We start from the raw sequence: 14,122 nt of genomic DNA on the forward strand, positions 1-14,122 counted from the left end.
TTGGATCTACAATTCATGCCCCCTGACTTGGGGCCGTTCATCCACTTTTATACTAGAAATTCGGATTTTATCCCCTACAATCCAGTTTTCAGCTTGTCTGTCCCCTGTCTGGCATGGGGATCTCAATACTAGACGTCATTATTTCTGGTGTTTTAATTTTAAGCACCCATCCTCCCTCTGACATGCTCCTGCTCCTGAGTTCCAAAGCTAGAAAGTGACACCTTTCCTGACAGAGATCTGGGAAGGCAACAGAAAGGCAATGAAGCAAGCCAGATGGGGGTTTCAAGGTTCTCCTTGGGGTCAAGTGCTCTGTTTGGGTGGACCTCGATGGAATTACTCAAAATGGCATTTTCAACCCCACGATATTACCTTGGGTATTCAACAAACTCAGGAGACGCAGTGTATGTCTGGGCATCCGGTACCCACAAAAGTAAACGTGCTGTTAGACTGTAAGCTTGTGGGTGTCTATTTATTTTTATATTGTAGTCTCCCAAGTGCTTATTACAGTGCTCTGTACATAGTAAACTCTCAATAAATCTGACTTAATGAGTAGTGGCTCATTAAATTTAATTGTTCTCTATCTAAATGCTTCCTTAAAAATCCTTCTAAGATTCAGATGGACTCATAGACAAAAAGTTTTGGTGGAGCCATTCAGGTGTGTATTTTGATTGGATTCTCTTAAAATAGGCTGCTGGTCTAGTGAAAAGAGCACAGGATTGGAGTTAGGAGACCTGGATTCTAATCCTGGTTCTCCCACTTGCCTACTGTGTGCCTTGGACAAGTTACTTAATTTCCCTGTGCCTCTGTATCCTCATCTATATAATGGGGATTGAAAACCTGGGGGTTTTCTTTTCATTTTTCATGGTATTTGTTAAGCAGTTTTACTCTGTGCCAGGCATTGTCCTAAGAGCTGGGGAAGATACAAGCTCATCAACTTGGACACAGTCCATGTCCCAAATGAGGCTCACAGTCTTCATCCCTATTTTACAGATCAGTTAACTGAGGCACAGAGAAGGTAAGTGACTTGCCCAAGATCACACAGCAGACAAGAGGCAGAGCCGGGATTAGAACGCCGGTCCCTCTGGCTCGCAGGCCTGTGGTCTTTCCACTAGGCCATGCGACTTCTTTAAAAACCTGTTCTTCCTTCCACCCTGTAAACCCTACATGGAACAGCAATTTTGTCTAGTCTTTTTGGATTATATCTAACCTAAAGCTTAGTTCAGTGCTTGGCACATAGTGAGCATTTAACACTTGGAAGTCGAAGCCTCTGGCTATGTAGTTCATCCTCCTACCCCCACCCCTTTTGTTGGCTCTGATGCCCTTGTCTGCCCAAGTGAAAACACAAATGTTATGTATATTTAAAGTTTTCTGTCACTTGCCCATAGTTTATTTTCTCTAACCTTTATGCTTTGGAAATTTTTTCCAAATACATGTCATTCTTTTGCTGAACTGGCAGGTAAGAACTTGAGTCAGCTATAAAATGGAAACATTTTTACAAAATGCATTCCTTCCAGCAAGTAGCAACTCTTACTCTTGACACTCTTTCCCCCGCCCATCTCATACTAAACAAGTCTCAGAAAGCCCTAAAAGTTGCATAGTATTAAAACCAGGATATTTTTCATGATATCTTAAGCTGGTGCAGGAATAAAACTAATTTCTCATAATATTTTTAATAAGTGACTCTAGACCAACATTGAAAAAAATCTCAAACTACCCTCAAGTTAGCTGCTGTGTTCTATTGAACACATACCTCTAATTTTCAGAATTGCATTACATGCAGCTTCCAATGTGTTATAGGTTATGAGTAATTGAATGCATAAAATGAATTTTAAAATAATTCAAGTGGCTATTCATATGCTTTACTCTAAAGACATCACTGAAGTGGTAAATTGGCATACCAAAACTAGCCAAAACTGCTTTTTTTTAATGTGTACTATGGAACTAGGGAAAAACAGGCAACCCTAAACTCCATCAAAACACCAGTACCGATCGAATTCAGACTCTAATGTGAGCAAATCTGGCAAACCCAGGGACAGAATGGATTTATTCTGATATCTTTCAGTGAGGTGCACTCAAAGGGTCAGGCATAAATCCATCCGGAAATTGCATCTGGCTTTTCAAGTGAAACCTCAAGATCCACTTAAGCCTACAACGTGAGCAGCAGTTTTAAAACCAAGGACTAGGTTCAACTGGAATGCATCTAATTGTATTTGGTATTTGCATTTTAGGGTTTTACCCCTACTGCCTCTATACAGTGAGGTGCAAGCGGCCAAACCTGAACACCTTGATCTCCAGAATAAATACATCAAGCTGCTTTAGAGAACAGGAAAAGAGAAACCTCCCTTTGAAAATCTAGTCTTAAAATCTGAGATGGCATCTTCTGAAGAGCGGAAATCTAGCACTAGAGTCCACTATTAATTTTCCCTTTGGATTCATATAAATTGACACCCTCAACACCACCCTCTCTAATGACTTCAACTCACTCGCTCCCCTAACCTTTCATTATTCTCATACCACTAACCCACAGCCCTGGATCACCTCCACAGTCTCCTTCCTTCACTCCTGTGCATGAGCTGCAGAGAGGTGCTGGCAGAAATACAGATATCAGGCTGGTCTCATCTACTTCAAACTTTTCCTTGCAGGCTTTAACTCTAACCTCTCCTCTGCATGGAAAAATTATTTCTCCATCCTTATTGACACCCATGTCCATTCCCGTCAACAGTTGTTCCAGACATTTAACTTCCTCCTTAAACTCCCTGCCCCATTCTTTACCTCCACCATCTCTTGCCCCTAATTTCCTGGCTACTTACTTAACTAAAAAAATGGAAACATCAGGTTTGATCTCCCTAAAATCTCTCTTCCTTCTCTCCAGTCCCTCCCTGCTCCCATCTTCAACTCTCCCATCTTTCCAAGCAGTGTTTCAAGAGGTGATCTCTTGCCTTCTCTCAAAATCCACCACCTACACCTGAGCATCTGACCCCATCCTTTCATACCTTCTCAAAACAATCCATCCCTTATTCCCTCCCTGACCACCATCTTCAACTGTTTACTCTTCAATGGCTTCTTCCCTACTGCTTTCAAACACACTCCCTTGACATTACAGTTCCCTCCTCTACCCCATCTCCCCTCTATCATTCCTCTCCAAACATTATAAGCGAGTTTCCTACACCCAGTGTCTCATTCATTCATTCATTCAATAGTATTTATTGAGAGCTTACTATGTGCAGAGCACAGTACTAAGCGCTTGGAATGTACAAATCGGCAACAGATACAGTCCCTGCCCTTTGACGGGCTTACAGTCCAATCGGGGGAGACAGGCAGACAAGAACAATGGCAATAAATAGAGTCAAGGGGAAGAACATCTCATAAAAACAATAGCAAATGAATAGAATCAGGGTGATGTACATCTCATTAAACAAAATAAATAGGGTGATGAAGATATATACAGTTGAGTGGACGAGTACAGTGCTGAGGGATGGGATGGGAGAGGGGGAGGAGGAGAGGTAAAGGGGGGAGAAGAGGGTTTAGCTGCAGAGAGGTGAAGGGGGGTAGAGGAGCAGAGGGAAAAAGGGGGGAGTTCAGTCTGGGAAGGCCTCTTGGAGGAGGTGAGCTTTAAGTAGGGATTTGAAGAGGGGAAGAGAATTAGATTGTCGGAGGTGAGGAGGGAGGGCATTCCAGGACCACGGGAGGACATGGCCCAGGCGTCGATGGCGGGATAGGCGAGGCCAAGGGGCAGTGAGGAGGTGGGCGGCAGAGGAGCAGAGCGTGCGGGGTGGCCAGTAGAAAGAGAGAAGGGAGGAGAGGTAGAAAGGGGCAAGGAGATGGAGAGCCTTGAAGCCTAGAGTGAGTCTCAAGCTCCCTACCTCCAATTCTCTTCTTGACCCCCCCCCCCCAATCTGGCTTCAGTCCCCCTCGCTCCACAAAAAATGCCTTATAGAAGTTCACATATGATCTCCTTGCCCAATCCAATGGTCTCTACTCCATCCTAATCCTCCTCGACCCCTTAGCTACCTTTTACACTGTTGACCACTCCTTTCTCTTGAAAACAGTATTCAACCATGGCTTCACTGGCACTGTCCTCTCCTGGTTCTCTCCTTATCTCTCTGGCAATTCAGTTTCATTCTCTTTTATGGGCTCCTCCTCTGTCTCCCATCCTCTAACTGTGGGAATCTGTCAAGGCTCAATAAATGTGACTGATTGATTGATGAGGGAAAAGAGCAGAGGGCTAGGATACAGACTACCTGGGTTTCAAACCTGACTCTGCCACTCATCTGCTGTGTAACCTTGGGCAAGTCACTTAACTTATCTGGTCCTTATATAAGTCATCTGTAAAATGGAGACTGTGTGTCCCATGTCAATCACTATGTCCAATCTAATTAGCTTGTTCGTACCTGAGCATTCAGTACAGTGCCTGGCACATTGTGTGCTTAACAAATGCCATTAAAAAAAATGAATTTTTCCTAAATTTCAACCTGTATTCCACAGGTCATGTGTAAATGTGTCAATGCTTCTCCATGATAAAAAAACTAAGCTTTGCCTTCGCTCTATCTTTTAAAACAAAACACTTTCCATTTTAAAAATATCAGGATTTACATATTTCATCATAGTCGGATTTTTTCCCAATGTTCTAATTTGCCCCTGCATCCAAAACAGGAACCAAGAGATAGACTCTGTTTAATCTCATTATTTACTTATTTTAGAAAATGCAGTTGCTGTTTTTCAGTTGTTTATGGTATTTGTTAAGTATCTACTATGTACCAGGCACTGTTCTAAGCGCAGTTCTAAGGCACTGTTCTAATCAGGTTGGACACAGTCCCTGTTCCAAATGGGGCTCCCATTCTTAATCCCTATTTTACAGATGAGGTAACTGAGGCACAGACAAGTGAAGTGCCTTGTCCAAGGTCACGCAGCAGGCAGAGCTGGGATTAGAATCCAGGTCCTTCTGACTCCCATGCCCGTGCTCTATCCACTCGGCCATACTACTTCTCAGGGATGGATAAAGACCTGAAAATAGTACTAGAAATGGATCAAATTATTCTGTTCAATTTGGCAAGGAGAAAGCCTTCTGCCACACTGAGTTTTACAAGACTCCATAAAATTGTTACAAAATACAAATAAATCTTCACATTTTCAATCATAACCCCTACCTGGAACATAAAAGCTTGCTGGCTTCTAGAGTGTCAGAATCATTTCTCTTTATATTAGTGGGAATCTTGCCTGGCTTTGTATTTTTTTTACCACCCTGCATAGCTTTAGAGAGAATTTTGGAGGTCTTTTACTCCTCCAATCTGTGGGGTAATCAATCCAATTGTCATTGCCCTCTCTAAAAGGAGCATACCTTTTCAAACAAACAAATGAAGGGGTTGCAAACAGTTTCAGTTGAAGTGTGGAGATTCCTCCAAGAAATATGACTAACGAATGTCACGTATATTATTTCTGTTAAGGCTTCATTGATGGGCCACTTTTAGGGGCTCTTACACTGCAATGGAAATTTCCACACCTCTGGCTGTCATACCTAAAATACAACCCTGTTCTGATGCTGATAATAATAATAATGTTGGTATTTGTTAAGCGCTTACTATGTGCCGAACACTGTTCTAAGCACTGGGGTAGACACAGGGGAATCAGGTTGTCCCACGTGGGGCTCACAGTCTTAATCCCCATTTTACAGATGAGGTAACTGAGGCACCGAGAAGTTAAATGACTTGCCAAAGTCACACAGCTGACAAGTGGCCAAGCCTGGATTTGAACCCATGACCTCTGACTCCAAAGCCTCTTTCCACTGAGTCATGCTGCTTCTCGCATGCTGATGACTGGGTGTATTAGTTCTACAGAGCAACCAAGTCCACTCTGTTGGCTGAAGGACTGAATGGCTTAGTTTACCTTCTAACTTAGTCCTCGCCAACTGGCAACAGGTTACTTTGCTAGCATGCCTTCGGGTTAATGGTAATACTGTATGTGAGATAGAAATAGAATAGAGGAAAATGTAAGTGGTTTAGCAGGTAAGACATGACATGAGAAACAAAGAAATGAAAGGAAACACCCTTGGTGGTTAAAAATAGGCATAATGAGATTGTATTCAGTCATTCCTGGAGACAAAATAGAATGCAGTGAAGAAGCTAAAGAAAGATCAAGATCTCAAAAGATCCATTGTTGAAATGTGTTCTTTAAATATAGCATCCATGTTAAATAGATTTTTGCCTTGTCAGTCATTTGTCTTATTTTTCTCCCTGACTTATCGCTGCCAAGGTTTTGTTAGTTTCTAAACAGGAGGTTCATTTTTGTTTGGAACAAGCTTGAATATTTCTTTAAAGCAGCAGAGGGGAAGGCTAGCTGAGGAAGGAAATACACGTCACACATTTATGCTCTGAGCAGGCAGAAAAAAGAAGGTTTGTGACCTTCCCTTGAACCATGACACTTTTAAAATATAATGTACTTTTTGGCACTATGTTGCTGCTTTCCTCATCATCAGAGGTTTTGTAGGGCAAAGGAAGAGAACAGCCAACTTAAAGTGGGTTCATTTTTCACATACTCTTCCTCTCTGGAATTTAGGGTTATGTTTTGTCAAAATCACCAAGAGGCTTGGTTTGTTTACAGTTAATAGAACAATTGCCCAGGGTCATATAGTCCTCTCTGGTTTATAAACCCTATGAACAGTTAACAGAATGGAGAGGAATTATCTCCAATTTAAGGCAAAGTGTTAATTCACCTCTCCTAGCTGAGGATCAGTGCATCTGCTCTATTACCACATCATGGGTCTTTTCCTTTAGGAGGGGAGGGGTTTTAATGTTTCAGGATTAAAATGATAAAAGGATTATGCAGAAAGAGAGCCTGAAAAAATTAAAAAGAAAATAGCTTCAAAACCACAAAAAGGCTACATGCACAATGAATTAAAAACAAACACTGCAGATACATAACACTGATTAGGCTGTGTTATGCAGACTTTCCTGGACAGTTACAAAAATAAAGTCTGTCCATCTGTCCAAACATCTGCTCCATGTTCAAAAATTAAAGCAGAATTTAGGTGTTTTTAACTAGCTTTCCAATAATTACATTATCTACAGTAGTTTAGACTCTCCACTCTTTTGCTTGTACTCTTGGGCTATCGACCTAATTGCTTTCATTTTAAATTAGAAATCAAAGATATCACCTTAAAGGAGACCAGCTTCTACCAGATTTTTGTCCACCCCTATGAAACAAAGTAGTTTAGTTTGATTCAGTAAGGTGAAAAATCAGTTCTTAATGCATGGGTAGAGTTCAGTTACTCCTCAGATCTACAGTGCGCAATTATTTTGCAAAATGAGCTGTTTTCTTCATTGATGCAGTGGGATAGGCCCAATTTGTAAATAATAATCACGGTATTTGTTAAGCACTTATTATGCACCAGGCACCATACTAAGTACTAGGGTGAATACAAGCAAATTGGGTTGGACACAGTCCCTGTCTCACGTGGGGTTCACAGTCTCGATCCCCCTTTTATAGATGCGGTAACTAAGGCATAGAGAAGTAAAGTGACTTGCCCAAAGTCACACAGCAGATAATGGCAGAGCTGGGATTAGAACCCATGACCTTCTAGTGGCTGAGAAGTAAAAGGAAGTAGCTTTCCCTCACTTCAAGCATGAAAACCCATTTACTAAGCTTCATTTCTGAAATCCATTTGTTGACCTTTTTCTCTAGTAAATTTGCTTTGCAAGTTAGTCAAATACCAGGATACTCATGCCAAAGATGTAATCCCTAGGATTGCTGCTGTCATTCACTCTATATCTATCTCTATTCAAGATGCTCCACAATGATCCAAGACTGTTGTTGTTTCTTTCTTTCTTTCTTTCTTTCTTTCTTTCTTTCTTTCTTTCTTTCTTTCTTTCTTTCTTTCTTTCTTTCAACAATATGCCATTCCATCTGTGGTTAGATCATCTTTAACAAGTTAAGAAAGTCCTTCAAGATGCTTCAGCATTCACTGCAATGTCAGAAGTCATTAAGAAGAACAATTCTTTAAAGTGATGTCCACAGATTGAGTACAGCCACCCCATGAGATAAGTGTTCTGCCCACTAAGCTCCTTTTTTAAATGGATGAATAGAAACAGAAGGTCTTTCTCCAAGCCATAAAGGAATCAAGGAATCCAAGTGTTTTAATGACCGATCTTACAAAAAGTCAGGCTTCCGCTCTACACTTTACTCTTTATTATCAAACAGCCATGTCTGACTGAGCTAAAGATTGCCATTTAAAATGATATCTTAGGAACTGGACCCAACTCTCTCAAGTCCCTAGTCTATCTCACAAAGAATATACTGCGATCACAATGTGTAGTTATGTCGTACCCAGAACCTGTACATGCATTTTTATACATGTGCCCAGAGTCAGTGATATTATCCCAATCAATAGATGAAAAAACTGAGGCACAGAGAGATGAAGTGATTAGACTGAGATTATGCAGAGCTGGAAATAGAACCCAGGTTCCTGACTCTCAGATGGTTTGGCCACTAGACCCCCTGGGCCACTTGGGCTGTATCCCTTAAGTTGTCCCCATCAGGATTAATTTTTCTTCCCCTGTTAAATGTTCTTTTCGGAGTTGGTGGCCCATATCCAACAGGGATTCTGCAGGTCTTCTCTAAGAAATACCTGAACCAACATCTTCATGATGATTTTTAATTGCCTCCCTGAGTTTGGTAGCCTTGAATTGTGCTCACAGGGGTTGTGGTGGGTATATTGTTTTCAGTTTCACAACCTCTTCTAACCCCAGTGAAAAACTCTGTCCTTTGGAGCGAGGAGAGGTCTATTTCCCTCACACACAAATACAAATACACACATCCTCTGTTGGAGTAGTCCACCGTATTGAGTGACAATATTGCCTTTTTGTTTGTTTTGTTAGTTCAAAAGTAGCAACACATAACCCCTTGTTCAGGTACTGAGGTAGAATGTTCATCCATCATTTTTTGTAAAGTGCGTTTTGCTCTCATTTTCAATGATGGTCATCTAAGAGGAAAGTGAAATATACACTGAAACATCTAAAAGTGAAAGTAAATGTTTGAGCTGTTAAAGGGCCCAGTGAAATCCTGGATTTGATATAGTTGCTTAGCAACTTAAAGCCGAGGTAAATAAACATGTGAGCTATACAGGGGGTATGCCTCCTTGTCTGCAGATAGAAAGCTCCCTGTGTCAGAGATGCTTTCATATCTTTTAAACCAAAAGGTTCTAATTAAAGGGAGAATGAAGTGATTAGGACAATGAATAGTCCAGTAAATAGAGAGATGGCATATATAATATAATTTTTATGCCATTTGATAACCTCCTTATTAGGTGCCAAGCACTGTTCTTAACTCTGGGGTAAGTACAAATTATTCAGGTCAGACACAGTCCCTGGGACTCACAACCGAAGGAGGTAGGAGATCAGGTATTGAACCCCCATTTTACAGATGAGGAAACTGAAGCACAGAGAAATTAGGTGACTTGCCCAAGGTCACATAGTAGGCAAGTGGCAGAGCCAGGATTAAAACCCATGTCCTCTGACTGCCACACCCAGACTCTTTTCACTAGGCTTCAGTTGTCCTCCTTTATGCACTTCTCCAACAGAAAAGTTTGGAATCCATTTATTTTGTTTTAGAAAATGTATGTAGAGCTTCCCTTCTAAGAAGTCAGAATTGATTTTAATTACAAAGACTTTCTAGAAAAGAAAGCATGGCTTTATCAGACCATTGTTTCTTCCCCTCAAAATTTAACAGGAGTTCAATTAATCAGAAATAATTTTTTTTTGTCCCTTGTTTTATGGAACATCTATACCTGGTATATAAAGCAGTGCTTCCTTCTGGCTAAATTAGTTACTTCTCCATACCATGGAATTTGGGGTTAGAAATTTACCTTTTGTTATTCATTTTAACTGAAAATTAACTGTATTGGATTATATATCAGCTGATAGTTTTTTTTTATTATATTTGTTAACTGCTTGCTATATACAGTGTAATCAGGCTGACCCCAGTCCCTGCCTCAGTGCTGTTATTTGCAGTTAGCTGGGTAGCTGAAAGATGTTATATACAACTCACTCTACACGGTCTGTCAGTATTCATTCACACAAGTTGCTCAGTCCTTTCTAGACTCCCAAAACACAGGGACTTCTTCCTGTAGTTGGAAGCAGTGTTGCCTAGTGGATAGAGCACAGGCCTGGGAGTCAGAAGGACTGTATTCGTAAATCTTTCTGAAGGCTCTGATGATCTCAACAGAAATTCTGGGATCTGACAATTCCTAGGTCAATCTGTCAGTTCTAAGAAGTTCATCCAAGTCCCAGGGTTTTGGTCTGGTCAGATGAGTTGAAGAGACCCTGGCTAACTCTTTCCCCATGAGTACTGGGGAAAGCAAGTTGGGCAGTAGGTCCCATCCTGTTCACCCTTGTCTCTATGATAGAAATTGGAATCTGGTCTCAGAGTATGCTTCTATACAACTGAGAAACTCTTTCAGCTTAAGACTTTATTGAAAATCCTTGAGACAGTCACCCAGCAGCTACTGGATAATGGATGATGATGATAATTGTGTAGTAGAGGGGGCCCTGAAAGACAGGCATAAAACATACGCATATCTGACGTTCTGACTCTGTCAAAGTCACAGCGAACCTGAATACAAATCCAAAGCATCTGGCATGTTACCATTCTATTTGCTGTTCCACTGGATTTGAAGTGAGCTGCTAAATGCACAGCCAAAAATGATCCCCCACAGGATTTAAACAAACCATAATTATGAATTTCGATTATGAAATTGCACATTTGTATATGAACAAACTGTGTCTCTGAAAAATGCTGGATTATTCCTTCCCCCATTAGAACACTGAAACTTTTCATAACCCTTCATCAATCATATTGATTGAACAGTTACTATGAGCAGAGCACTCTACTAAGTGTTTGGGAGAGTACAATGCAACATAGTTGGCAGGCAAATCACCTGTCTACATCAAGCTCCAAACAGAATGCCACTTTTTAATAAGTGTGTTGGGATTTCTTAGATAAACTGCATTTCTTTAGAGTCGTAGCAATGAATAAAAGGCTTTTATCAATTTAATCCTGTTATAATTAAATGATAGTATCTGACAGGATTTTCACCTATAATCCAATCTGTTGATCTTTTTCCAATAATAATTATAATAATAATAATTGTGGCATTTAAGCACTGCCTATGTGCTTTGTGAGGTAAGTACAAGATAACTGGGTTTGTCACAGTCCCTGTCCCTCATAGGGCTCACAGGCTTAACCCTCATTTTGCAGAAGAGGGAACTGAAGCTCAGATAGCTTGACCTTGATCACACAGCAGACCAGTGGCAGAGCTGGGGTTAGAACCCTGGTCTTCTGACTCCCAGGCCTGTGCTCTTTCCACTAGGCCATGCTCTTCCAGGATGCTTTTATCTTTCCCCAACATGCTTACCTAATAACAGCGTTATCTTAGTCCTGTTGATTCAATGATATTTAATTATCCTTTTATTTTTTATAATGTCTGCACACACAAAAGACTAAATAATCCACTTATTCTAAAAAGCTTTGAACGATGGAGGGCATTAGATGTCACCCTGCTTTTGACAAGTCCCAGCCATTAATCATCAAGATTCCTTAGGAAAAGTTAGTTGAATGTACTCATTTATTCAAAGCAATACATGCAAATTCCTCTACGAATGCAAGTTCCAGGCCTGGCACGTACAAGGAGTATCATATACCTGATCTGTTCCAATTCTGCTAGAACAGGCTGGATACTTCTGAATTCTGAAATCAAGTTCTAATTCCTGCCTGGGTTTGCTTAAGCACATGAAAGAAATTAGTTTCACATTTTGCCTTTCTCCCCTTCCATATTTCCCCTAATTACAGAACTATAAGAAAATGAGAACAAAGGAAAATTGATTTTTTGTGGATCTTTACTTAGGCAAATCTCTCTTTGGAGCTAATTACAGACAACTTAAGTTTCTAAAGTGTCATCAAATTCTAGGGAAGGGAATGAAATCAGGAGGCTCCATGAAGAACACTAATCTCTATCTCTCAAGAGATCACAGGTTACATCCGGTGTGCCCGTAAGAACTGATTATTTTAAATGAAAGGTTGAGATAGTTTGAAAGTGTAATAGTCACAGATGAGTTGGAAGGAATTTTAGACATTGAATGTAACAATTATCCCACAAAGGAAATCTTATTATCCACTCAAACTTCAGGTTCTGAAATGAAGCATTTAAACTTGATGCTGACTTTGAACAATGATACCCTGCCTGAAATTCAAGAGTCAGCATATGTTCTCAAAGTCAGGCCCCAAACAAAATACATGTGGACAGTTTCAAATTCTTGAAGCTCTTCAGCTGTGGGAATACTTAACACGGATGCAACTTCACAGCCAGATATTTGATAGGTTTTGGGTTACAGCACAGACCATTTTAAAAGACAGTTAATTGGTTAATGATCACTGAAAATGCACAAAGGAATCCAAAGATGCTGGCACTTGAAATCAAATTTATTTGGGTGAGATTGGATTCTCTCTTTTCACTTTGTTTTAGGTTTAAAATTTAAATTTGAATGGTTAATTTCTAGAGGAGCAAATATCGCCAATCTGTGAGAGCTGATTTTAGGAAAATGGACTACTCTAAAGATGATTCAGTTCAGAGAACTAAACAGAGGGTATGATATGTGGAGCTGATGATTTGAAGCCACCTTTACTGTAGACTCTCCTGTACTGAGTAAAACACATATTCAAAATGTTGGGTTTTTTCAAAAAGTCCTAGGAAAACAGTGTGATAGAAAAAGTGAAATATTGAACACCAACTGGATATGTGTCCATGAGCAAGCCATTCAGGGCACCTGGGCATCATTTAGAACCATAAATCTTCCCTTTACAGATGTTGCTGTAAAGGTGAGTAGCAGCATGACCTAGTGGAAAGAGCAAGAGCATAAGAGTCCACAGGATCTGGGTTCTAATTCCACCTCTACCACTTTGCTGCTGTGTGACTTGGGAAAGTCACTTTATTTGGGTCTCAGTTCCCTCATCTGTAAAATGAGGATTCAATACATGTTTTCCCTCCCACTTAAAATGTGAGCCTCATGTGGGACTGATTAGCTTGTACCTACCCCAGCACTCAATACAGTACCTGCAAACAGCACTTAACACATACCATAGTTAATAATAATAATAATAATAATAATGTTGGTATTTGTTAAGCGCTTACTATGTGCCGAGCACTGTTCTAAGCGCTGGGGTAGACATAGGGAAATCAGGTTGTCCCACGTGGGGCTCACAGTCTTAATCCCCATTTTACAGATGAGGGAACTGAGGCACAGAGAAGTTAAGTGACTTGCCCACAGTCACACAGCCGACAAGTGGCAGAGCTGGGATTCGAACTCATGAGCCCTGACTCCAAAGCCCGTGCTCTTTCCACTGAGCCACGCTGCTTCTCTATAGTTACTATTATTGCTGCTGATGCTGAGATAGTATTCATTGGTGTGATGTTAAACTGAGAATTTCTGGCACACTGTAGCTCTGAAAATACCACTGTGAACCTTTCCTCGTCCCTGGGAATTCATGATGAGCACTATTTATGTATTTAATTTTCACCTTCCTTAGATCCTGCATAAAGTAAGAATCGAGTTCTTTTTAAGCAAATAAAAAGGTATTATTGGTGAAGTTGGGCTGAGATCAGATGTAATTTCATAAAATTTCAAACTGGAATACTTTCTCTTTTCTAACAAATTGTTCCTTTTTGGTGGAAACTGGATGAAAATTTCAGTAGTGAGAATTAGTGATCCTGAGAAAATCATTAAAATCCCACTGAATATATTTGAGAATTTATATTTGTGTTTCCCTGTTTATCTTTAATGCAGGACTGAAAGGTCTTTAGCTCACTATTGTAGATCTGACATTTAGGAAGCACTGCGACTGATTTGGCAAAGTTTGGTATGACTGGCAATGCTCGTGATTTCAGGAACTTTACTTCTTGGGGCTATCTGAAACTAGGTTAATTTACACCTCCCTACTAATGGAGGAAATCTCAGGTCACGGTCAAGGATAGACATAAGGCAATATGAGGGTCATGGTTATACTTCAGCTGACACAATGCACCTGGACTATTCAATATTGAGCTATTGAGCACCTCTTATAAGCAGATAAAATTAAT

At 40.4% G+C, this 14,122-nt stretch overlaps 1 protein-coding gene across 4 annotated transcripts in view; it reads right to left on the reverse strand.

Moving 5' to 3' along the window:
- SEMA3A (semaphorin 3A) overlaps window positions 1–14,122 on the reverse strand; it is a 266,016-nt gene that overhangs the window by 117,866 nt on the left and 134,028 nt on the right. The gene's annotated exons all lie outside the window — the stretch shown is intronic.

This window comes from Ornithorhynchus anatinus, chromosome 13, assembly GCF_004115215.2.
Source record: "Ornithorhynchus anatinus isolate Pmale09 chromosome 13, mOrnAna1.pri.v4, whole genome shotgun sequence".
Taxonomy (NCBI): domain Eukaryota; kingdom Metazoa; phylum Chordata; class Mammalia; order Monotremata; family Ornithorhynchidae; genus Ornithorhynchus; species Ornithorhynchus anatinus.